This window comes from Pseudophryne corroboree, chromosome 10, assembly GCF_028390025.1.
Source record: "Pseudophryne corroboree isolate aPseCor3 chromosome 10, aPseCor3.hap2, whole genome shotgun sequence".
NCBI classification, from domain to species: Eukaryota; Metazoa; Chordata; class Amphibia; order Anura; family Myobatrachidae; genus Pseudophryne; species Pseudophryne corroboree.
The window spans coordinates 368099778-368125030 of record NC_086453.1 but is presented as its reverse complement, the minus strand read 5'-3'; the positions used below and the strand labels follow the sequence as shown (position 1 = coordinate 368125030).

Sequence of the window (25253 nt, the reverse complement as noted above, 5' to 3'; positions counted from 1 at the left end):
TCATTAATTACATTACATTTGAAAATGAAGATGTGTGTGTTTTTGCTTGTTAGTGTATGTATTTGTAATTGTGTCCTATGTTTCCTGTACATTCTTTCCTGTGTTGCACTTACCATAGCGCATATGGCTATTGGCCAATGTGTGTGTTTGTAATTTTTGATGGGTTTTTTTGTGCGTAATTTTTAATCCATAAATAAAAAACCATTTTTGTAAGATGTAATGTTTATAAACATAATGGGGGGCTGTATCAACAATAGCATTAATAAATAAGTTATTTTATTTGTTTCATGATTTACAGTGTTGAAAAAAATCAGTACTGCTCATCCTACAGTCACTCCCATGACATCTGATGATGATGACGCATTGGAAGCAGGTAAAGTGTCCATTGTAGTATAGGTTATGTTTGTAAAGGAATGGCCATAACAACATTACACTTTAAATCCTAGGTCCATCAAAAGAAGTCTTCAGCAGCAGATGGCAGACTCCTGTACCACACCAACAAATAATACATGTGCCAACAAAGAAAGCAAGGTCTGATGTCCAGTCCCAACCACAGTAGGCTACCCCGCCACGAAGATTGTCTACAAGTTTTTCGGTCCCACCACTCCAAATTTTGGACACACCTCCAAGACGCCAACCACACTCCCCTCATCTTGATTGTGAGTAAGAAACTGTCATTTAAAAAAAATAGTCATCTCGTAATAATCCATTTAATTAGACTAATTAACTCAAAATCCATCAAAATCTGCTATACTTACCGAAGTCACTAAAACATCAAATGGAATCTGAGCAAAATGGCCTTGTCCACATCCAGTAAAGATATGTATGTCCACTTCAGCCATACAGTAGCATATTGTGTGGAAGATGCTGCAACATAAACACATGTGTAAGCTTGGCAAATAGTAATGTTGTTTTCCACAATTTCACATGTGTGTTTGTCCTAACATTGGCACCAACATGCAAAAACATTACTATGGTTTTTGTTTTAGACACTATAAGGCAACACATTATGGTTTAAACTGTGTTTTTATGGTGGAGTATGTCTGATCTACCATACAACTCATGTGCTTGCTTTAAGAATGAAGTAACCAGACACATTTGCCACAAACAGGCATATGTCTGTATTAAAGTTCTGAGTGATGATGTTGCTATGCTGGATATCTGAAAGCACCATTCAAATACATGTGTTCCATGTTTATTGCTTTGTATTAATTTCTCATACATATAGATAACTAACGGAAAAATGATTCTAATTCCAGATTCTAGTACTGGTACCAGCATTCCTATACAACAGCAGCAACACAGTGACATGGATGAGACAATCATTTTATAAATGCAGCCAGTAATCGAAGGAATCAGCCACCCAGCACCTGTGAGTACACCACCACAGCAAAGCACACCACCACCACAACACAGCCCAACAACACCAGTAGCACAAGGCCCTGATCAAGTGTTTTAGGACAGTTGGGCTACACAGCAGGCCACTAATCAAGATTACCTGCGTAGGCAGACCCACATTTTTTCAAGCCTACCATCTCACCTCATAAGAATCAGCAGAAATATCAGTCGCCAAAATGAACCAACCACAAGAATTGCCAATACCATGGAAATCATGCGTGCAGACATTACACATGTCACTGGCAACTTAAAATGCATAATGGAAGAACAGCACAGACAACAGCAAAGCTATGTCAACATCTTAGAAAACAATCAAATGATCAATGAATCTATAACCAGAATTTTAGAAAATCAAAATGCAGCAACACATGAACTCAATGCCACCCTCACTAACCTCAATGAAACACTCAGATCCCAGCACCAACAACAACCAAGCAGCAGTTCTGGTACGACTACTCCAATTATATCGCCAATGTCCTCACCACCAAGGCGCTCCACCAGAGCACGCCAACATGACAGTGGTAAAGGCAAAGGCCAGTCCAAGCAGTCACCCAAAAAAACATAAAAAATATAGACACCGATTTCTGTATAGAGAAGAAAGTAAACACAGTTAGTAAGTGTATGATTGTCAGAATATATATAACACTTAGCACCTTGTCAATTTTTACAACATCATTCATTATAACTGTTACAAACAACAGGATTTTTAGCAGCACATTTATTCTTTCACAACTTTGTTTTTTTTAGGAGGAAAATGTTATTTGAGCTGCACATTGATCTTAGCCTGCAGAAACAATACCACTTGATTTGATTAACTAATTAATATCTCTTGATTCCAATCACTCTCATATCCTGCAGACAGACTAATTGGCAGCCATACAGAATGTATTTAGCCTGCAGAAACAATACCACTTGATTTGATTAAATAATTAATATCTCTTGATTCCAATCACTCTCATATCCTGCAGACAGACTAATTGGCAGCCATACAGATTAATCCATGAACAATACAACTTACAATGTGAATTTTAACTCTTTTACATTTCTTCTCTAGACGACATTACAATTATAACACAATTGAGTTTACAAAGAGTGTCCTAATATGTTGTTAACAAATTTAGATAATTCATTCCCAAAATGATTGACATTATTGTTGTGCCATGTTTGTATGTGGTAAAACGGAGTAATCAAATTCTAAAACATGATGCAGAACCAAAGTAATGGAAAATATTTGATTCAAACAAATAATGTGTATAATAATGGATATATGTTGAAAACTGTGTATTGACTAGAGATGAGCGGATTCGGTTTTACTCGGTTTTACTCGGTTCTCAAAACCGAATCTTATTGGCTATCCAAAACACGTGACATCCGTGAGCCAATAAGATGTCGTTTTGAGAACCGAGTAAAACCGAGTAAAACCGAATCCGCTCATCTCTAGTATTGACTTACAAATCTGCAAGTTTACTCCAACAAACATAACTAAATAATTTTTTTTGGATGAGACTAAGTTTGTGTCCCTTAAATCTGATGGTGCATCACACATAGGGACACATGTATTCCTCAAGGATAACATATTATATGTTGAGAAGTGTTACATTAGGACGTAACACACATTCCTAAAGTAAATAACATATTCAATTACTATCTGGATTATGTGCGTTTAAAATAAATGACAATTATAAGTATTTTAACACTTATCCAGACTTCATGCATGTCACTCATAATCTGATGTTTAGTCAATTTAATTAAACACAATACACATGCTGCATTTGTTTTGCATACATCGAGGGTATGTTTGTATGTCTGAAGGAGACAGACACATTCTGAGTAATGGTTTTTAAGGGAAAAATGTACAAAATATATTTAGGCTTAGACAACAAATGAAAGAGGTAAAACATACTTACCTTAAAAATAACTATTTATGAGGTCTTGCCTAACCTGCCTCCCTACATCTGTACTCCAAGTGTCGCCAGATGTCTCTAATTCCTCTGCTTGCTGGCTGCTTTCTTCATCCTCCTCGTCATCATCAACATATGGCAGCTGTTGTTGCAAACACATGTTATGAAGAACGCAGCAGCAGAACACAATTTAAATCACCTTCAAGGGACTATACAACAAAAGGCCACCAGACTTATACAGACACCGAAACCTAGATTTCAGCACACCAAAACATCTTTCTATCAAATTCCGCGTGGACTTATGTGCATTATTGTAATTGTGTTCAGCAGGGGTATCAGGTCGGGACAATGGAGTTAGAAGCCAAGTGAAACAACCATATCCTCCATCACCTGAAAGACAGATATAATAACGTGTTTCATGTTAAGATACAGCAACACATAAGTAACACAGAGTTTTTTACCGTAGTATACAAAGTCCTACACATATCTAATGACATACCCAGCAGCCATCCATCTGGCATTTGTCCATCCTCAAACTTATCAAAGAGGGATGACTGACTGAGGATGAAGGAGTCATGGCAGCCCCCAGGGTAACCAGCAACAACACTCATTATTTTGAGATTTGCATCACAAACCACCTGCACATTTGCGGAGTGGTCCAGATGTCGATTAGTATGTATGTGCTGCCTGCCCCTAGGTGGTCTTAGCTGAATGTGTGTGCAATCTATGGCTCCTAGCACATTGGGCATGCCAGCAAGCTCATAGAAATCTACCCTGACTGCATGCCACTGAGACTCCTGGGTAGGGAAGCAGATTGAGGCATCGATGTAGGGCTGCAAAACAGCCAACACCTGTGTGTATATTTGATTAAAAAAAAATGAAACTGAGATTTTATGACATAACATCATCACTGGCCACTGAGAGTAATTAAAACAAACAAAAAACAGAGGAGGTAGTTAAGTATACATCACCTGTGTTAGTATTCTTGAAAAGGTGGGCTGTGAGATTCCAATGACATCCCCAGACACAGCCTGAAAGCTCCCAGTAGCCATAAAGTGCAACACAGCCAGGAGTTTGTGCAGGCCTGAGACAGGGCGAGCGCGTGCTGTCTCAGGGTCTAGGCCCAGTTGGCAAGGTCATATAGACGGAAAATGTTGTTACGATTTAGACGGAACATCTGTATGACCCTGTAATCGGACAATGCGTTCAAGTTTAAACGCCCCCTAAAAAAATGAGGCCGGCGCAGCCTCTGCGGAACCTGTACAACCTGCTGACCATGTTCAGTTCTTGGCCCTGGTTACTTACAGGCTGATGTCTGAGTCTGAGGAATCCCAGAGCACACAAAATATCACTGCACCATAGTCCTGCAGCCATTTCTGAGTGTAGGCCTAAGATCCTTTTATAGGCATCCTAATTCAGGTGTGAATGATTTGTAAGTAGCAACACATGTAAACACGCCTGAAAAAAGCAGGTCTATTTTTTTGCTGCTTTTTTTAACGAATCGCAAAAAATGACCGCAATTGAGTATTCAGAGACTAACACCCAAATACGAATGACTAGTACATTCCCGTGTTGTATGAACAAACAGCCGAGTTTGACCGATGGTCTATTCATTCGTATTTCTGAACTTTGCCGTCAAAACCATTACGAATAGATAAACACTGCCGAGATTTGTGCTTAGTACATTCCCGTGTTGCCACTTTGAAAAAAAACACAAATCGGACAAACTCAGATTTTTTGTAAATAAACCACCTGATCGTAGCAGCAAATTTGTTAGCAGTTGGGCACTGCAGGTGGGGCAGATATAACATGTGCAGAGAGAGTTAGATTTGGGTGGGTTATTTTGTTTCTGTGCAGAGTAAATACTGGCTGCTTTATTTTTACACTGCAATTTAGTTTTCAGTTTGAACACACCCCACCCAAATCTAACTCTCTCTGCACATGTTACATCTGCCCCACCTGCACTGCACATGGTTTTGCCCAACTGCTAACAAATTTGCTGCTACGATCAGGTCTGAATTACCCCCATAATTCCAAACCATACAATAGGTGTATGTATATTTTAGTAAAACCTTTATGACTCATTATGTATTATTTCTACATTTGTTGTTGTTTTAATATTAATATACCACATGCCATCATGTCATTGAGTATTTATAGGACCCTCATTCTGTGAATGTCCCCAGACACACGGGGCGGGATGTACTAAAGAGAATATGCTACAAAACCCCCATTTTCGGCCACCGGGTTTTTGCCGCCAAGGGTATCACCATCTTTTGATGGCAATACCCTATAGCAGCCTATGGGCTTCTTTCACACCTGCATCTACCGAGCGCTGCACCTTCCGACCCCCCCCCCCTCACCTGTGTCCACGCAGCAGGCATCAATCCCCCAGCTCCTTCTCCCCCGCAGCACAGCCATTTCTGCTTCTGGCTGCAGGGGGGAGGAGAAGGACTAGACCTGGGACTCCCAGCACACGTCACCTCCCGGGGCTGGGAGATGACGGACCCCACAGAGACCCTCCACACACCAACTGACAGGTATCGCGGGGGGCCTCTGTCACTGCATTGCAATGCTAATGTCATATGTTAGTACATATGTGATTAGCATCGCTGCAGTGGGTGACGAGGGGCGTCAATGTATTTTAATACATCCCGCCCACACACATTATTATCAGACCACACCCCCATTAGGGCTTCTTCCACTAATATCCCATGCTGGTTTTCCATTCCAATCCACCCCTGGCTGTATCTTTGAGAGTGCTCCGCAAGGCGTCTCTGTACTTTTCAGATCTGCTGGTTTTTTAAACAATTTTGCACAATCGCAGCTGCAATCACAGTATTTATAGGACCCTTATTCTGTATAAATCCACAGACACACACACACACACACACACACACACACACAAACACACACACACACACACACACACACACATTATTATTGTATGGAAGGGAATGAGTGCACCTGTCAAAAAGCTGATTCTTTTTTTACAGAGTATGTATCTTGCTGTCAGTTTATCTAAGGTAATATGTAAGTAAATGTATTCTGCTGGAATCATGTGAGTGCACGCTGTCTCATCCAAGCACCGTCTCCTGTTTATTTTAATAATTGCTGCAGACAGAGGGAGAGTGAAATGTAGACAGGTTATCTCAGGGTATGCTGGATCAAGGAGCGTTGTTAGCACCATGGGGTATAGTAAGTAATGTTTGCATTTGGGTTTTTGATGATTTGTATTTGATTTTATATTTGGAGATTCACTAAAGGTAAAATACAATGTAAAATTAAATCTATAAACAAATGTGATTATCGGCAAAACATCGGTGCATTCATGTAGCCGAACATAGGAGCCCCTGATTTACTAACATTCAAATTGAAAATCAAACACAAAATTGAACTACAAATCCCAGAAATAATAGACTAATAACCAGCGGTAGCTCCTACCTGCTTGCAGGAGGGGAGTTGCCCAGAAAGGAGAAGAGGCAACAGCCAACTGGATCCCGGAATAATGGATCTGGCAGACACCGGGAATGGTGCATACACACAAGCATCGACCGGACTGTGCATACTCAAATCGCTGGATTATATGGACGGCATCAGCTGCAGCCCATAGAAACCAGCTATAGCTGATTATAAGAAAGGGAGTGGCTTCCTACAGGAAACCAGCTCTCTGCTAATTGCAACCAGAACTTGCAGTTCCAGAGGGAGAAAATACCTCCCCCTGGGATTGCCTGTCGTGTGTGTGATTGTCAGGTAACACTTCCAATAGTTAGTTACTGCCAGTCATAGTGAAGCCAGTGCAGGAACAGACTGCAACTGACTCACTGACATGGCTGACTTTACTAGGGCTGCAGTCCTGCAGTCCAGAGGTAAAATCCATCACTGCTAATAAGAAATAGGTGATTTTAGCTTCTACACAACATTCTATTCCTAAAGCTACATTATGATGCCTATAAAAGTAGAGATGATGAACACTATGCTGATTCTTTTGCAAATAAGCACGTGCGCTAAAGTGTAATAGCAATGCCACCTAAAGTGTTTCCCCCTTTATATGTTGTTTGTGGGCATTGATAGGGGAGTGGTGGCAACAATGCAGGCATAGCATGATCATTTTTTGGGCATACCTCTGGCATCTCTGTTCAGAATACCATGCTGCGTGGCCAGTCATTTATTGGAGCTGCTGAATATTGAAGGATGCAGAGTGGCTGTAACCAGGGGTGGATTGGCCATAGAGCTCACCAGGAAGATTCCTGGAAGGCTGACGTGTCTGTGGGGCCTGTTTTGTGTGTTGTCATGTGGCTCCATCCCCCAAATGACAGATAGCCCACTGCACTCTGGGCATAATTCTGACCTGATCGCTCCTCTGTGTTTTTAAAGAGGTTTGTGATCAGATAATCACCACCCATAGGGAGTGAAAAACCGCTCCATGCAAGTGTGCGAATGCATGTGTATGCCATGCGAATACTTTGCCAGACAGTGGACAGCTGCAAATCCGTTCACAACTCACTCACCATCTAATGAATATTCCAGTGTGTGCAGACTGTGCGTAGTGCAGGACTTACTCCTACAGTGCGATAGAAACAGGCCGATCAGGTGAGGTGCTGGCGTCACACACCTGCCCTGAAAATGCTTAAGCACGCCTGTGGTTTTTCTGACACTCCCAGAAAATGTTCAGTTACCCCCAAATGTCCACTTCCTGTCAATCACCTTGTGTATGCCTAGCGATCAAAATTTTGTACTACTCTGTTGCTGCTTGGGCTCGCACCTGTGCATTGCGGTGCATACGCATGTGCAGTCATTTGATAATTAGCCACTGTGTGATTTTGCACAAGAGTGATCTGGCCTGAATTATGCCCTTAGTACACTGCATTGTCCCCATTCATTCTGTCGTTCCATCTCTGCAGGACATAAACTTTGCCATCCTGTAATGCTACCAAGGCTATATGGTATGTTATAGCTCTTGTGCTGCCCACCATGTCAAGCCACTTAGGACAATGTTATGTCGCTACTTTTAATTCCCAATTTGCCCCTGATCTCAGACACAACTGCAGCAAAAGATGCAAGAAAGGCCACATCTGCATACAATCAGGTTCTATAATGAGTGATCGCACCCCCATCAACAGACCCAACCCCTCTTATCAGACCGCACCCGCATTAGGGCTGCCTCCATAGATTTCCCAGGCTGGTTTTCCATTCCAATCCACTCCTGGCAGCTCCTTTCTGATTGTTCCGCAGGGCGTCTCTGGTACTTTTCAGGACTTCTGGATTTAAAAAAAAATAATTTTGCACATCCTAACATGCACAATCACCATAGTGTCTGTCAATGAATCAGTCCAGATATTAATATTACTGTAAAGGCTCTTTGTGTCAGCTCCAAATTACATGACTTTAGATGTTCTTATTAATTTTAAATGGAACCAAGAAACACGGATTTGAGCCAAGGGCATAGCTACCATATGTGCAGGCAGTGCAGCTGCTATGGAGCCCAGAGCTGAGAGGGGCCACCTTCCCTGTCACAGTTACATGTGTTATATACATTTTTCACCATTGGGTGGTACATAGGGGTCTTTTCAAACTTTTTACTTGGGACCTGCAATATATCTAGGTATGCCCCTGGACCTGCTCATTGTAGTGTGGTATAAAATGAACTGGAGGGAATTTTACTGTTATGTAATATGAACCGTGGCATTGTAATGAAGCACAATTTGAACAGTGAGCACTACTGTATATATTACATAATGTGAATTGGGGGTACTGTGCGGCATAATGTGTACTGGCAGCTCTGAAATGTGATGTACTGTGAATTTAAGCACTACTGCGATTCATAAAAGAAACTAGGGCACTGCTATGGGGCATAACATTAAATAAGGCTCTACTATGGTTCACAAAATTAACTAGGACACTATTATAGGGCATAAAATGAACAACTTCTGCAGAGAAGTGTCTCTCTAGAAGCATTGGAATGGGGGGCCCTTCAAAATGTTGCTATGGGGCACACAAAGTTCTGGCTATGCCGATGATCTAAGCACAGCTGTAATTAAAAATGACCCAAACATGTGGTTCACGGTGGCTATAGGAATAATGGGCATCAATCAGAGATAGACTTAGTGCAACTCCTTTTCTCTGAAACCCCTGCCCCAAAATGGAGACATGCTGTGATAAAGGAACCACAGCAGCTTCTTGCATGTGATATATTTGACCCGATAGGAATAAACAAAGAAGTTTTTATTGATTTTGTATTCAAATTTGCATTCAAATTTATCGATGTTATTTAAGGTGATTTTAAATGGGTATCCTAAACTGAACACAAAATCACTATTAAAAATCAAACAACATAGTATTTGTTTTTGAAATTGATTTCAAAATCAAATCTTTGTAAATGTGGGATTTGGTGAGTGAAAAAGAATGTCAATTCGATTTCAGTCAATTGAAATTTAACTTAAAATCAAATACAAAATAAAACTTTATTAAATATACCCGTGTCTTTGAATTACTGAGATCTTTGGCAGAACAGCCTGGCTGATTGCACAATAATGAATTCATATCACACTATTGTAAATGGTAAAAATTGTCCGACAGTTCAAATCACTACTATTACTTTTATTTTCATCAACTCTATTTGCCACTATATATCTTTCTTTTTCCTTTTTTTGCTGTTTGTATCACATTACATTGTAGAAACATGTACCTTGAATTTTACAAATGAATATTACACACATTCACATTATTACAAATATTTTTTCCTAGAGATATACTAAATATTCACTCAGTGTCAGACTGGGGCATGAAGGGCCCACCTGGGGAATACAGTTATAGGGGCCCATACTTAGGGGTGTGGTCAGCCTACAAAGGGGGTGTGATCAAAACCCACAGATGCTTGAAATACACAATAGACTTCTGCAGTGTAATGCAACATATCTACCATGTATAATACAAGTGCACAGTCTGGAACCTGATCCCAAGAGGAAGGAGTGGGTCCCCAGGCAGAGGGGCCTACCGGTGGTTTCCCCTGTACCCCTGTGGGCCAGTCCGACCCTGTATTCACTTAGTATGCAATACTTTATTGACACATTTAATATTTCTTTCACAGTACACAATTATTTCCTTAAATAAGGATAATGTATAATTAAAAACTGTATAAGTATGTGCAATATTTATCATGAGTGGTTGTTTGATTTTTATGCACTGCACTGATTGTCTTTAACATAAGCCTGCAATGATGTAGGGTTTTGAATGGTCTACTACGATATCCTGGCTGTCGGGATACTGGCGCCCAGCATACCAGGACTGGGATCCCAACCTCTGGAATTCTGGCATTGGGGTGAGTGCTGCTGCGCTCACCATGCTGCGGAATGATGGTGTACTATGCGCATAACGTTATTTAGTCTCCCTACAGAGGTGTCGACACCCCAAGAGGGAGAATAGTTGTTGGCATCCCAGCAGTTGGGATCCTGGTGCCGGTATGCTGAGTACCAGAATTCCAACAGTCGGGATATGGAATGCTTCCTAGTTTTGATAGTGTATTCTATTTTAATGGGGTCTCATACCTTTTAGCGGGAGATGTATTCTCAATATTTAGTATGAATCTGGATAGATCTATGTGTAGGATAGTTGTTAACGTTATGCCATCACTATAAGTTCTGGTTATTTATGTTAATGACCAGAGATGCATTGGCATTTCTATAATGGGTGCAGTGTGTGCAGTGCACATGAGCCCCTGGGTCCAGGGGGGCCACACTGCATGCACTTCAACCATTTAATATACTTATCATTCCAGAGTCCAGCGGCGAATGCCCTCTAGTGCAGGCATAAACCACTCGGCAAATGGCCGCCAATGCCATTTTCAAGTGATTCGCACATGTGCACTGCAGATGCACCCAGGAACAAGGTGCGGGCGCCATGTTCCCAGAGACCTGCGCATGCACAGTAGACTCTGGCAGTGTGCCAGAGTCTATTTGCTGCTGGAGTGGAGGGGGCCCACGATGGAGGCTGCACGTGGGTCCACTCCTCTCTTAAAATGCTCCTGCAGAGATGGATAGACTTAAGAACTTGTACACCCTCCATTCACTTTGGACAAATCCCTGGTCTACAGGATAGAGGCATGCACACTGAAAGCTCTGACAGGATTACACATGGTGAGTACTTGAGCCCCATGTTTTAATTAGGACTCACACATGATTAAATGAATAAGTCATGTGATCACCAAAAAGTAGGTAGAGAGGATCTGTAAAGCCCGTAAAATACATTCCAGTGACACAATCAGGTTAGGCTTAATAAAGATTATACAGCGAAACGTACGTTGACAAATCACTCATTATTGTACTACAGTATTATGTTGAAATATTGAAATTGTGTGAAAGTAAAAATATGTCAACCTTCAAGACACAGAGCAAAAAGGTTCTGAATAACTATGTGCTGGATTTAATTACCATCTGTCTATGGTACACAACATTACAAAAATGGTTCCCTCCCCACAATAAATTTTCCCACAGAGAGCTTACTCTAAATTAAACTGCACTTACTGTACATTCTGATAAATTGAATGGAGAATAGACTACAGTATATTAAGAAGAGGTATTTACTGTAACTGATTAATTATGATTCTATTTGGCCAATGGAGAAAGATTAATGGGGTAATAAATTACATATTACCCAGTACTTATATACACTTGGACTAACCTCTTGCTTTAGGTACTTAGTACTTAGAACCTAGTATATAAATATAGTGGGGTGTTTGGACACTTTTAATCATTATCGTTGAGTCAGTCAACTGTGGCCATTGATATTATTTATTCTATACCATACACATAAAGAACAGATTTACATATACTTATAATAATTCAGATTTTATAGTTCAATATAGGATAAAAGCATAAAATTAATAAATATTGAGACAATTGTTTTAATCCTATTTCTATCTTTATTTCCCAACCTCTGTGTTCATTATATTTTGCTGATAATGTTTATATTTTATTATAATATATTAAGTAATATTTTTAATCACTATTCTCTTCTTGTGCATCAACACTTGACAATCATTTCTTCTTTTCTTTTCTTATACAGGTTGTCACAGGCAGCACCACAAGTATTAAAACACAATTACTGTATATATATATGAGACAAGTAATAAGAGGAGTTTACTCTAATTAATTATCATACTTGTAGAGAAGTTATTCCCCCTCCCCTAATTCCTTATTTTGTCCTATCCAAGGCACCCTGATAGCCAGATGACAGGGTTTAGGGGCCCTATACTCTATGCAATGCATCACTCACACAACCATACCTACGGTCCTGCTTAGAGACTCTGCTCTAGAAAGCAAGTTATTGCATTGAATAACATAGATCCTTCTCTTTCCCCGGAAGGTGTGACTGGATGACCTCACTCATCCATACATTATAGATTTGTTTCTACTGACTTAGAGTAAAGGGTGGATCCTTGTACCTGTGTAACCTGAGTGTGCTCACTTCACCAATCCCAGGGATTTCCTGTTACCATCAGTAACATGCAACACAGCATGTAGTTGATTGGGCACTGATTTTTCTTTAAATTAACACAACATGTGCCAGTAAATAAACTGATGGCTGACATACAGAATTGTGGTAAAGTAACAGTCAACATGAAGTTAATAACATACTCCCCTGACCAGGGTTGGTGACAGAGGGGTCAAAGGTGACACCTGTATCTAGCCTCATGGATCAAAGGGGCCCCAATGTATTCTACTTAGTGCCTGGAAGGGATGTGAGCCGCTTTGTTCAAATATGGCAGCAAGTTGTATGGAGTGACAGGAGCCTCTCACACACTGACTGTGTGTCACGAGGGCCCTACTCTGTTGCAGGTAGTTTTGGAACATGGCAGCTGCTCTGTTGGTCAGGATTCCCATGCCATGTGAAAGCCTCTTCTGGTGGGGTGTGAGGGCCACATACAGTAGGACAGTCATAAAAATAAGGTAGATGAAATTACATTTACAGAGGAGAAGGTCCTAACAGAACTTTCAAAACTAAAAGTGGATAAATCAATGGGGCCAGATGGGACACACTCAAGGATACTCAAAGAGCTAAAAGATGTGCTGGTTACACCTTTAACAGAATTATTTAACCAGTCACTAAATACAGGTGCCATTCCAGAGGACTGGAAAAAGGCAAATGTAGTTCCACTGCACAAAAGTGGAAGCAATGAAGAAGCAAGTAAATATACCCAAGTAAGCCTTACATCAGTAGTAGGGAAAGTAATGGAAAAACTATTAAAATAAAGAGTTGTGGAATATCTTAAATCAAACAACTTACAGGATCCAAAACAGCATGTATTTACTGGTGGGAGATCATACCAAATAAATCTTATTGACTTTTTTTTACTTTGTGATGAAAATAATAGATCAAGGGGGAACTGTAGATGTAGCATATCTAAACTTTAGTAAGGCATTTGACACTGTCCCACATCACAGACTGCTAAATAAACTTGAAAGCGTGGGGGTGGATTATAAAACAGTTAAATGGATTAGAACCTCGTTGCAGGATAAGAAACATACAGTTGTAGTAAATGGAGTGCAATCTATGGAGAGAAATGTTACCAGTGGAGTACCCCAGGGATTTGTACTTGGTCCAGTTCTCTTTAATATCTTTGTTGGTGACATTGCAAATGGTTTTGAAGGGAAAGTATCCCTTTTTGCAGATGATACAACAATGTGCAACAGGGTAGACACACCAGGAGGGGTAAAACAAATGATTGATGACCTAGGTAGGCTTGAGAAATGGTCAAGAACATGGCAACTACAGTTTAATGCTAAAAATGCAAAATCATGCACTTGGGTCTCAAAAACCCAAAGACAAAATATAGTATCAAGGGTACTATAATGGAAACTACTGAGGAGGAAATGGATTTAGGAGTCACTATTTCAAATGACTTGAAGGCAGGAAAGCAATGCAACAAAGCAATGAGAAAGGCAATTCAGATGCTTGGTTGCATAGGGAGAAGAATCAGTAGCAGGAAAAAAGAAGTGATAATGCCACTGTATAGGTCATTGGTATGGCTCCATCTGAAATACTGTGTCCAGTTCTGGAGACCATATCTCCAGCAGGATATAAATACATTAGAGAGTGTACAAAGAAGGGCAACTAAAATGGTGCATTGAATACATCACAAAACTTACCCGGAAAGGCTAATAGATCTTAACATGTATAGCCTGGAGGAGAGAAGGGAAAGGGGGGACATGATATAAACTTTCCAATATACCAAGGGTCTTAACAAAGTTCAGGAGGGAAACATTCTTCAAAGGAAGAGAAGTATTAGAACTCGAGGACATACACTGAGACTGGGGGGGGGGGGTTCAGGGGAAATTTAAGGGAAAACGACTTCACTGAAAGGGTAGTGGATAAGTGGAATATCCTCCCATCAGCAGTGGGAGAGGTTAAGACTGTAGAGCAATTTAAACATGCTTGGGATAGGCAAATTAATATCCTTAGAAAGAATTAAGGTTCAAAAAGGGTTAAGATTGCCTAAAGGATAAAAAAAGGGGCAGACTAGATGGGGCAAGTGGCTCTTATCTGCTGTCAAATTCTATGTTTCTATGTTACCTGCTGTGTGATGTTCATATCTGGACAGTGGGGAGTGCAGTGCAGGCGAGTCTCTCCCTGGGTTAAGAGTTGATTGGTGAGGGGATGCAGGGATAATGTTGGGAGCTGGAAATGCAGCATGGAGTCATTGGGGAGAGACAGATGGTGGGGTGTGCGGGAGGAAGGAAAGAGGGAGACAGACTGTGGTGTTTGTGGGTGAGGGAAGAGAGATATGCATATTTAGATATGTGTATAAATAAATATATATATATATATATATATATATTAACAGTTTCTTATATGGCGCAACAAATTCTGTTGCACTATTATATATATATATATATATATATATATATATGTATCCAAAAAGAGTACAGGCACTCACCACTTTTCCTTGAAAATAGAAGAATTTATTGCCACTCACAGGTGTGTCTCACATGGAGACAGTCAGCATAACAGCATATAGTGTCGATGTTTCGGCTCCCATCGAGCCTTCTTCAAGACAGACAGAAAAACAACAGGTGTATACCCAGCAGCCCATACCACACACTGCACCCAGGATTGCTTATGTAGCAAAGGACCACACACAGGTCCCGCCCATCAATTAGCCAACAGGAAATGACCATACTAATGAAATACACCTGGCAACCAACCTAATGAACTGGATAACAGACAGCCTTGTTACTCAAATAAATGAGCCATAATAGAATGTGGTGTAGAGGAGGAAAACTACAACATCCTAATGCAGATAGCGGCTAATCATGGCAAATTGCCGCGAAACTGGAAGTAGCATGCGTTCCATTGGCCGTGGAACGCACGCCCAGCCGGTACAATACCGGAAGCACTGTGCGTTCCACCGCCGTGGAGCGCAACCACGTGACCGGAACTTCGGGAAGGCGCAGTGCGGCTGTTAGCCGTCGCTCAGATACCAAACTAAAACACAGAAAGTTGTCATGAGGGCTGCTTATAATCAAAGCCCTGCGCGAATGCAGTAACTTAGAGCTAACATATAATGGAATAAACTCACATGGTAATCCCCGGAACATAGTATACAAATAATAAATGTTAACAAAAAATAAAAAGATGAATATAGATCTAAGATCTGATTTTAGTTGTAAAAATGACTGAAAAAGCACATAATGAAAGATAGACAGCAAATGGTTTATAAAGGCTGTAGGGCCACCGGACACTAACCGGAAGGCCCAACCACCATCCCCTGAATAAACACGCCCAACAGGGCAACAACAGGGGAAGGGGAACAATGATAATTGTATACATGTATCCTAGGACACAAAGTGGCTCATATTGGGACCTGCAGTGTGACCCATGTCACAAATATATATATATATATATATTCTGAGAGGGCTCAAGAGATATCACTGTACCAGACCCAAGATTTCTGTTGTCGGCCCTGCCCCTGACAGTCCCACGTCTCATTGGACAGTCTTAATTACAGCTGCCTAGCAGGGTGGGACCTATTCGAAAGAAGTGCGGTCTTGCTGTAAATGTATGTTGTTCGATAGAATCAAGAAGTTATTTAGAAGGATCAAAGTTCTAACGTCCTTTATAGTCTCTTGTTCTCTATGACATGAATCCTCATCTATTCCTTGTCTCTATGTCAGATATCAGGGGGATAATAAAATGATATGTGGGTTATTGTAGTTACTATAAGTCTGCTGAGCAAATGACAACAATGATCCCTGATGGGTGACAGAACCACTCACAGATCACTCATGAATCTCAGACACTTTAATCACACAGTAAACTGCAAAAAAATGACAATTACTTTATTTGTTGATCACGTTTAATCATCAGCTCAATACAAATGTACAGTAATTAATGTGATTACTTTTATTAGGTTTAAGCATTTGCAAATTGACAGGAAGATCTGGTGTATTTATGTCTATTTGTATCTCAGACTTACAGTAGGGGCTGATCTGAGTCACACGCTGCGGCCGCTTCTGTTGGTGTAGTTGTGTCTGTGACTATATGATAATGCGGGTAATAGCCCTTCCCCTGGTGTACAAGCTGCGTCTGACTGTGCCAGGACTGAGACGCTGACCTCCAGCATCTGTAGACACTGTAACACCGCTCAGTACATCTTTACATGTCACCATCAGTCACACCATAGACACTTACCCCATCCCCATGCTAGGTGCAGAGTTTCTATCTGAGTGTGGCCTCCAATGTGAACCTCTTAATGTCTCTGTAGCCAGCCACTTTAGCATTATGACTGCATCACTTTAATGACACTCTCATACATACCACCCAACATTCTCCATGGTGAAGTAGAGACTCCTGCACCAAAAGGGGGCGTAGACTCACAAAAGGGGGCATGGCTTTGTAGGAATGGTGTGATTCTGAGCCACACCCCCTGTTTTCAAGCCAACACACTGCACACCCTGCACCCATATAATTATACTTTTCCCTCCATTGGCCCGGCGCTGGCTGCAGAGCTGCAGAAATCACAGGGAAAATGTCCACCATGGCCATTATCCTTGTGATCTGTGCACGTTCAGTAGAGATGTCCCTGGGAACAAAGCACAGGTTCCATGTTCTCAGAAACCTGTGTATGCAGAGTAAACTATGGCCCAAACCCAGAGTCTACTGCACCACTGGAGAGGTGGTGGCCCACACGGAACCAGCACATGGGCCCCTCCTCTCTTTAACCTCACTTGGGAAAACCCACTGCATTTTCAACACTTCTACAGTATTTGCGTTTGTCAAAAATTGATACTTCTACTCTATACAAACAAAATAAGGATACATGAGACACTTGTGCAGTATATAGTTCAAATGCACCCGATATAGTGTAGCATGTGACTCAGAACCAGGCTTTTATTACTCTCTATGAGCTGTAATAAATGTAGCTGTCTCATAGTCTGTACGGTCACTTACTGCTGTTCTTTTCTGGACTGCCCAGTGATCAATAATAAACCGTTCATCAGAGAGAACTTTTCTTGCAAAGTTCTCATCATATTTGAACATATGTACCTTGTCCTGCCCAATCATTATATAAGATGCATTTAAAACACCAATCAATATCAGGTATCCTTCAGGTTGTAGTAGCTTTACAAATTTCCTGAAATTACTAATATAATCATCTTGGTCTTTGCTGATGAAATCTAACATAAGTACACTGATGACACAGTCTGCTGGTGGGAGCACCTCCGGGTCTATGAGATTCTCATTGTCAATGTTACATTGCACAGTCTTGGTTATTGCTGTCTTCAATGTTATGGAATCAAGGGGTTTGCGTGGAGCGCACAGTATGTGTATCTTGTTCAAGGGGGCTGCTGGTATCAGGAGAGTTGTCCAGACTCTAGGGCTAGTGTTATCGTACAGGTTTTGGATACCTGCGCTCACCCTCTATTTGGTGTTTGTATGTGAGAAATGATGTATCTCTATGATCTGTAAATACCTTTATAAGTCACAATGCTTAGTATAACAGATGGTACAATAATTCATATATAATTGATGATATTGTGATTACACATAAATGCCCTTATAGTAACATGCATATTGTGTGAACATCCGATGTATAGGGAAATTAAACACAAGATGAAATAAAATATGGTATTGCCGCTTAATGAATATCCTAAAAAAAAGCATTTCCATGGAAACATCAATCACCCATTTGGAACCACACCCACCACAACATCAATCACCCATTTGGAACCACACCCACCGCATCTGATTGGTCAGATAGACCAATAAAAGAACCCCATGGGACAGCACTCTGAATCCTTGAAGAAGGCCAGTTGCGGCCGAAACCGTGACTTATAAAGGTATTTACAGATCATAGAGATACATCATTTCTCACATACAAACACCAAATAGAGGGTGAGCGCAGGTATCCAAAACCTGTACGATATAACTTCAATGTTATGTCTTTGTCCTGACACAGGTCACTGAAAAATACAAATACAATAAGTTTCATTGTGATCTAGGACTAGTCATGCCACCACTTGAGAAAAAATATGTAGTTTTATATGGAAATCCAAGAGGTGGGAAGGTTTAATATAGGAAGGCATTGTTTGTTTTCTGGAAGAATTCCTCGAAAGTGGTAGAGATTGGGCAGTATTCTATACTCTCAATGAGGCACCCTTTCATCTTCCAGGTGTATTTTATATGGTAGTGGTGTGGAACTACCATACAGTGAGCGAGTAGCCCTATGCATACCTGGGAGCAGTAATAATGCATGCCAATCTATGTCTGACAAAGTTTCACTATTAGACAGGAATATGCAGTTAATTGTTCCAAATAAAAAATCCAATTATTGGTGAATTAATGAACATTATCAGCCACATGTAACAGCCTGTGGGTTGGGGAGTTTGTGATATCGCAGTTATTTAGTCACAAGGTTTTAATCAATAACATATCCCCAAATTCTGCACCTGCCGCTATTACATGTGGCCCTATGAGTCTCTTCCTTACACCCTTCTGGGGTTTTTGAATTTTTATTCAATTTCCTAAATTGATATATTTGCTGATTTATCTTGATCTCTATTCTGATCTACTGATCTTAGAATGCTAATTATTGTTATACACATGGTATTATCTTTAATTATACAGTTTACAAATGTGAAATAATGCAATAATATCTGTATCTGAAAATGTATTACAAAATGTGGCCTTTTCGTGAAATTGTTATTCTATGTGTTATTACATTTATTATGATTTTTTTATTACCATCTGCAATAACTTAGTATATTTTCTTATGTTTTCCTCATTGATAAAATATTAAATGACACTATTTACGTAAAGAAATAGTGAACATGTTGTGAGTCAGGAGGCATTTCCCACATATTGCGGGATTGCTAATTCTGCCTAATCTAATTATATGTTCATTCATTGACCACAAGACGTCAATAACGAACAGCCAACAGAATAGTTTCCCATACTGCAGCAAGACTCATGCCAGTTATGCACTACAAGGCTCCTTTTGATTACTTCATGTCTATACTCTGCAATGAGCAAATTAATGTACCCCAATAAAGTGTTTTTTTTTTTTACCTATTGCTCTACTTCAGGAGAGAAGAGATGAAGAATCCATACGGATCTAGTCGATTAATGAAATTGAAACCAGGGATTTGGGCAAGTTGTTTATTTAAAATAAAAGATGTTAACAGTAAGGGCATTAGTGATATTAGCTAAATCTGCTGAACTACATGTACAAGCAGACCATGGCATGTACTGTACAACAGAGATAATTTTTTCAGCCCAGGCTAAATGACACCCAGTAAGAACTGCATGGGGTAAATTTACTAAGATGGAAGTTCTAGTTAAGATGGGATGTTGCCCATAGCAACCAATCAGCTTCTACTTATCATTTATCTAGTACCTTCTAGAACAGAGGTTCTCAAACTCGGTCCTCGGGGGCACACACAGTGCATGTTTTGCAGGTCTCCTCACAGAATCGCAAGTGAAATAATTAGCTCCACCTGTGGACCTTTTAAAATGTGTCAGTGAGTAATTAATACACCTGTGCACCTGCTGGGTTACCTGCAAAACATGCACTGTGTGTGCCCCCGAGGACCGAGTTTGAGAACCTCTGTTCTAGAAGATAATCCCTGGAATCTGATTGGTTGCTATGGGCAACATCCCATCTTAAATAGAACTCCCATCTTAGTAAATTTCCCCCCCATGTGTTATATTTGGCATGTAGAGCATTTGGAATAGTTTACTGTGTACTGACACTGGGATTACTCATGATAGATGTTTTGGAAGATACGTTACCTGTTTTCTTCTAGACATGTAAGATATTCCATTATGTGAGACCAATCAAACGCTCCGGTACGAGTGTTAATCCATTTGTTCAGCTCCATAATACATTGCTCAGAGCACTTCAGCACAAGGATCTGGTTGAAATATCCACTGGCTGTATAGAGATGATGAATGAAGGATCCAGTACTGATGTCAATCAAAAGTTCTCCTTTGATGTGACCTGCAGGGAAAGATCCCAGTGATTTCAGAGTGTAAAATGTTATGTAGCATCTACTGTACTCTATGCATCATTCTGTAAAATACTGTTACAAGTAGAGATGTGCGGGTTCGGACCCGGGATTTTATACACAGGAGTTTCCTGGGTCAGACCCGGCTTCAGACCCCATTTACACTGCGCTTCGACCTGGGTTGTTCGGCACCATTTACACTGAACCCGCTTTTCCCTATGATGTCATTAAAAATGGCCTTTGGACTTCCGGTTCCGGCTATATGGAGCACTGAGCTCCGTTTTGAGCTCCGTCCACCGCTCCCCTACAAATACTATTTTCACGGCTTTTAAAGCCTCGTTTTGGTCCCGGAGCCTCCCGCAGTGCCCCAGCTACCTGATCCGCAGCAGATGGACAAATTCCTGGCCCCGATGATGGCGCACCCTCGGCCGGACCACCAGCAGCAGCCGCAGCCTCCACGCCAGGAGAAACGGCGTGCTGCAGGGACGATGACGGTGGAATCCGCTGTCGATAGCGCTCCCCCCCTTCACAAAAAGACCGCAGCCGATGGACTAGCTTCTGGGGGTCAAGTAAGTGCAAGCAATGAAACCCCTGTGACTTACACAGATGCAGTGGCAGCCATTACAGCCACCATGACGCCCCTTCTCTCCAAGGCTGTAGCTGACATCACCAGCCAACTTCAGCACCTCACACACAGAGTCTCTGCAACAGAGCAACAAATCACTATAGTCTCCCACGACGTTGAGGGTCTGCAACACACAGTGAAACGTCTCACTAATGACAATTACCAGCTATGGAACAAGATTGACGAAATTGAGAACAGATCGCGTCGTAATAACATTAGGCTGGTTGGGCTGCCCGAATCTGTTAAGGGGCCCGCTTTGGCCCACTTTGTCCGCAACACCCTACCCTCGCTCCTAGGCATTGAGGCAGTTTGCCAGGACATGGTTATAGAGAGGGTCCATAGGGTGGGTCCGACACCGACCCCTAACAGGCCGAGACCCCGCGTTACCCTGTTCCGCTGCCTAAATTACTTGCACAAGATGGAGATCTGGTCGGCCTCTCGAAAGGCTAAAACCCTGTCGTGGGAAGGACATAAACTGCACATTTTCCAGGATTATTCTGCAGAACTGTCGCGTGCCAGAAAATCTTTCTCCCCTGTATGCTCTCGACTGGTCGCGGAAGGGCGCAAATTCGGCTTGCTGTATCCTGCTAGACTCCGTATTTATGATGGGACCTCTTTCAAGGACTTCTCCAACCCTCCAGATGCAATGGCATATCTCCAGGAGCTGTCCCAAGCGAAGGGTGCCGACATCACGGATTCCACGGAATAATGCTTTATACCTTTAGCTTTGATATGCTATGCTTTAGCTTTTCAAATGAAGAGCTTTTACAATAGCTCATATTATATCAGTCTGTTTATTGCATTTACAGGTTAATTCTTATGTTACGTATATCTATATACCTTGTGGAATACTGCGAAAGCCTCCTGGCCCCTTTTATACAAAGTTGCACACTGGGGAGCAGGGACGGACCTACCCCTCCCCGCCGGATGTGTTTCTTGTTTACTATACTATTATTATTCAGCTATTACGGAAGTTTGGCGCCAGATGCTAGCGTCTGGTTGCCCTCTCTCACGTATATTCATCCCCCTCTTCCCTTTAACTTTCACTTCATTCTTGTTGTCTTCCTTTACCCTCCTATTCTCTTAAGCACTGCTCTCCACTCTGTGAAATGGTTGGATGTTGCAAAACCACATAATGTGATCACTCTGAAGGCTACCGCCCTCGCCCCTCTATGTATTAAACCACTCTTCCTGTTTCTCCCAGTTTCCTTGAGGGATGCCTGATCTTCGTTACGCTACATGGAATGTTGGAGGTATCAACTCCCCAGCGAAAAGGAGAAAACTCCTGATTTACTTACAGAAAAATGGCGTGGATGTGGCATTCCTACAGGAAACCCACCTGACCCCATCTGAAACCCTGAAATTGGGAATGCTGGGATGGTCTGTGTTGGCATCCTCCTCCTACAACTCCAGAGCCCGTGGTGTAGCTATCCTGGTGCGTCGCTCTCTACCATTCGAAATTCATAATGTCACTGCAGATGATTTAGGTAGATTTGTAGTAGTCTCTGTAGACTTATTAGGTAAAAAACTTACTCTGGCTAATATCTACGCCCCCCCTCCTTACTCCAAGTCCTACCTCCGTCAGTTAATTGCCCTTCTGACCCCTTTTATGGGGGATAACCTTATAATTGGAGGGGATTTTAATTTGATCTCTTCTCCACTCCTAGACAAATCTTCGGCACGTGGAACCTCACACTCCAAACTCCCCAAATTAGGCATCCCCTTTCTCTCATCTACTCTACAGGTTATAGACCTCTGGCGAGCCCTAAACCCAACGGAAAGGGAATACACCTGTCTCTCGGCGGCGCATGGCTCTCTCCCGCATTGACTACTTCTTCATCTCTCATACTCTCTTCCCTCAAGTCACTCAATGCAACATTGCCCCCTTCTCTCTTTCTGATCATGCCCTGGTTACCTTTACTGCCCATTTCCCTGATGACAGGGATTCCACCAAATTGTGGAAATTTCCCACTAGGTTCTGCAAATCTCTTACTTTTAAATCCTTCTTGGAGGCTACTTGGGAAGATTATTGTACCTCCAACTCTGAACATATTAAGTCCGACCCTTTTCTGTTCTGGATGTCGGCAAAAGCCGTGCTCAGAGGTGCAATACTATCTTTTACTGCAGCTTCCAACAAGAAATACTCGGCTCAATACTTAACACTCCAAGACACCCTATCCCAGTCTTTTCAGACTTATAAATCTTCCCCCTCCCCAGCCACAAAACATGCATACTTGACATCCAAAACTCATTTTGATTAATTTCTATCGGAAATGGGTGACAGATACCTTTTCTCAGTCCACCACAAATTCCACAGGTTTGGCAACAAATCTGGACGTTTACTCTCCAATTTGCTACGTGGCACATATTCCCCGGCGATCGTTCACCCCCTTCGCACATCACAAGGAACCTTGACCTCCACGAACAAACAGATCACTCAGATTATGCATAGCTACTACTCACAACTTTATAGGTCTAATCAGCCAGGCACTTCTCCACAAACAACAACAGCCCAGCCTACTACCCCTACTTCCCCTTCGCAGCCCACCCACTCTCCCACCCCCCCAGTGACACACCAACATCCCCCCTCCTTCTGGGAGGCTCTCCCTTATCCTGCCCTCTCAAAAGAAATGGCCTCTCAACTTCTATCCCCGATCACTCTAACTGAAGTCCGCCTAGCAATTGGGAAATTGAAACCTCATAAAGCCCCAGGCCCTGATGGCTACACTGGGGAGTTTTATAAACTCCTCCAACACAAATTTGATTATATTCTAGTTGAGGTTTTCAATTCCTTGCTGCTAGCGAGGACCCCCCCTCTACATTTCAACTCAGCTATCCTTAAATTACTTCCCAAACCTGGAAGGGATCTATCGCTCCCTGGCTCTTACCGCCCAATATCCTTGCTGAACTTGGACTACAAATTGTTTGCAAAAATTTTAGCCGACCGTCTCAAACTCACGCTCCCCCACACCGTCCACCCTGATCAGACTGGCTTCATCGTCGGCAGGCACTCGGTGGTCAATGTGAGGAAGGTGATAGCAGCGTTGCACTCCTGCCAATCCAATTCATTCCACTCAGGCTCCGCCATCCTCTCCCTAGATGCGGAAAAAGCCTTCGACCTAGTCGAATGGCCACACCTATATACTACCCTACGCCGCTTTGGCTACCCAGAACCCTTTATTCAAGCTATCTGTACTCTTTATTCATCTCCAGCCTCCCAAATTTCCTGCAACGGCTTTCTCTCCAACCCCTTCTCTATTGGAAAAGGTACTAGGCAGGGCTGCCCCCTATCCCCTCTTCTATTCGCCATTGCTTTAGAACCCTTAGCTATAGCCCTCAGACTCTCTACTTCCTACACCGGTATATTTGTCGGTTCAACTGAACTTAAAGTCGCCTTATTTGCAGACGACATGCTCTTATTTGTCTCTGATCCACTTTCGTCTATCCCTGAAATTCTGCGCTTGATCTCGGATTTTGGTGCAACTGCGGGCTATAAGATTAATGTTGAAAAATCAGAACTACTTCCTCTGAACGTTTCCCCTTCCTTGCTTTCCACACTCACGCAAACCACCACCTTCACGATTACCCAGTCACATTTCAAATACCTGGGAATCAGTATCCCACGAGATATCTCACGCACTTATGAGTTAAATTTTTCTTCGGTTATTTCCGCTGTCCTCACTAAGCTGGAGGGCTGGGCTACTCTTCCCCTATCTATGTTGGGACGGATTGCAGTTCTTAAATCTGTAATCTTCCCTAAAATCTTTTATGTCATGCAGTCTCTCCCGATTAGCCTCAGGGACTTGGACAACATCAAACTTCGCA

The 25253-nt window shown here is 41.8% G+C and overlaps 1 protein-coding gene across 1 annotated transcript in view; it reads right to left on the bottom strand.

Moving 5' to 3' along the window:
- LOC134965683 (nicotinamide N-methyltransferase-like) overlaps positions 1-15367 on the bottom strand; it is a 204989-nt gene extending 189622 nt beyond the window's left edge. The window contains exon 1 of the mRNA XM_063942003.1: positions 15235-15367. The gene's annotated coding sequence lies outside the window, so the exon portion shown is untranslated. The remainder of the gene's footprint in view (positions 1-15234) is intronic.
- Between the last annotated feature and the right edge of the window lie 9886 nt (positions 15368-25253).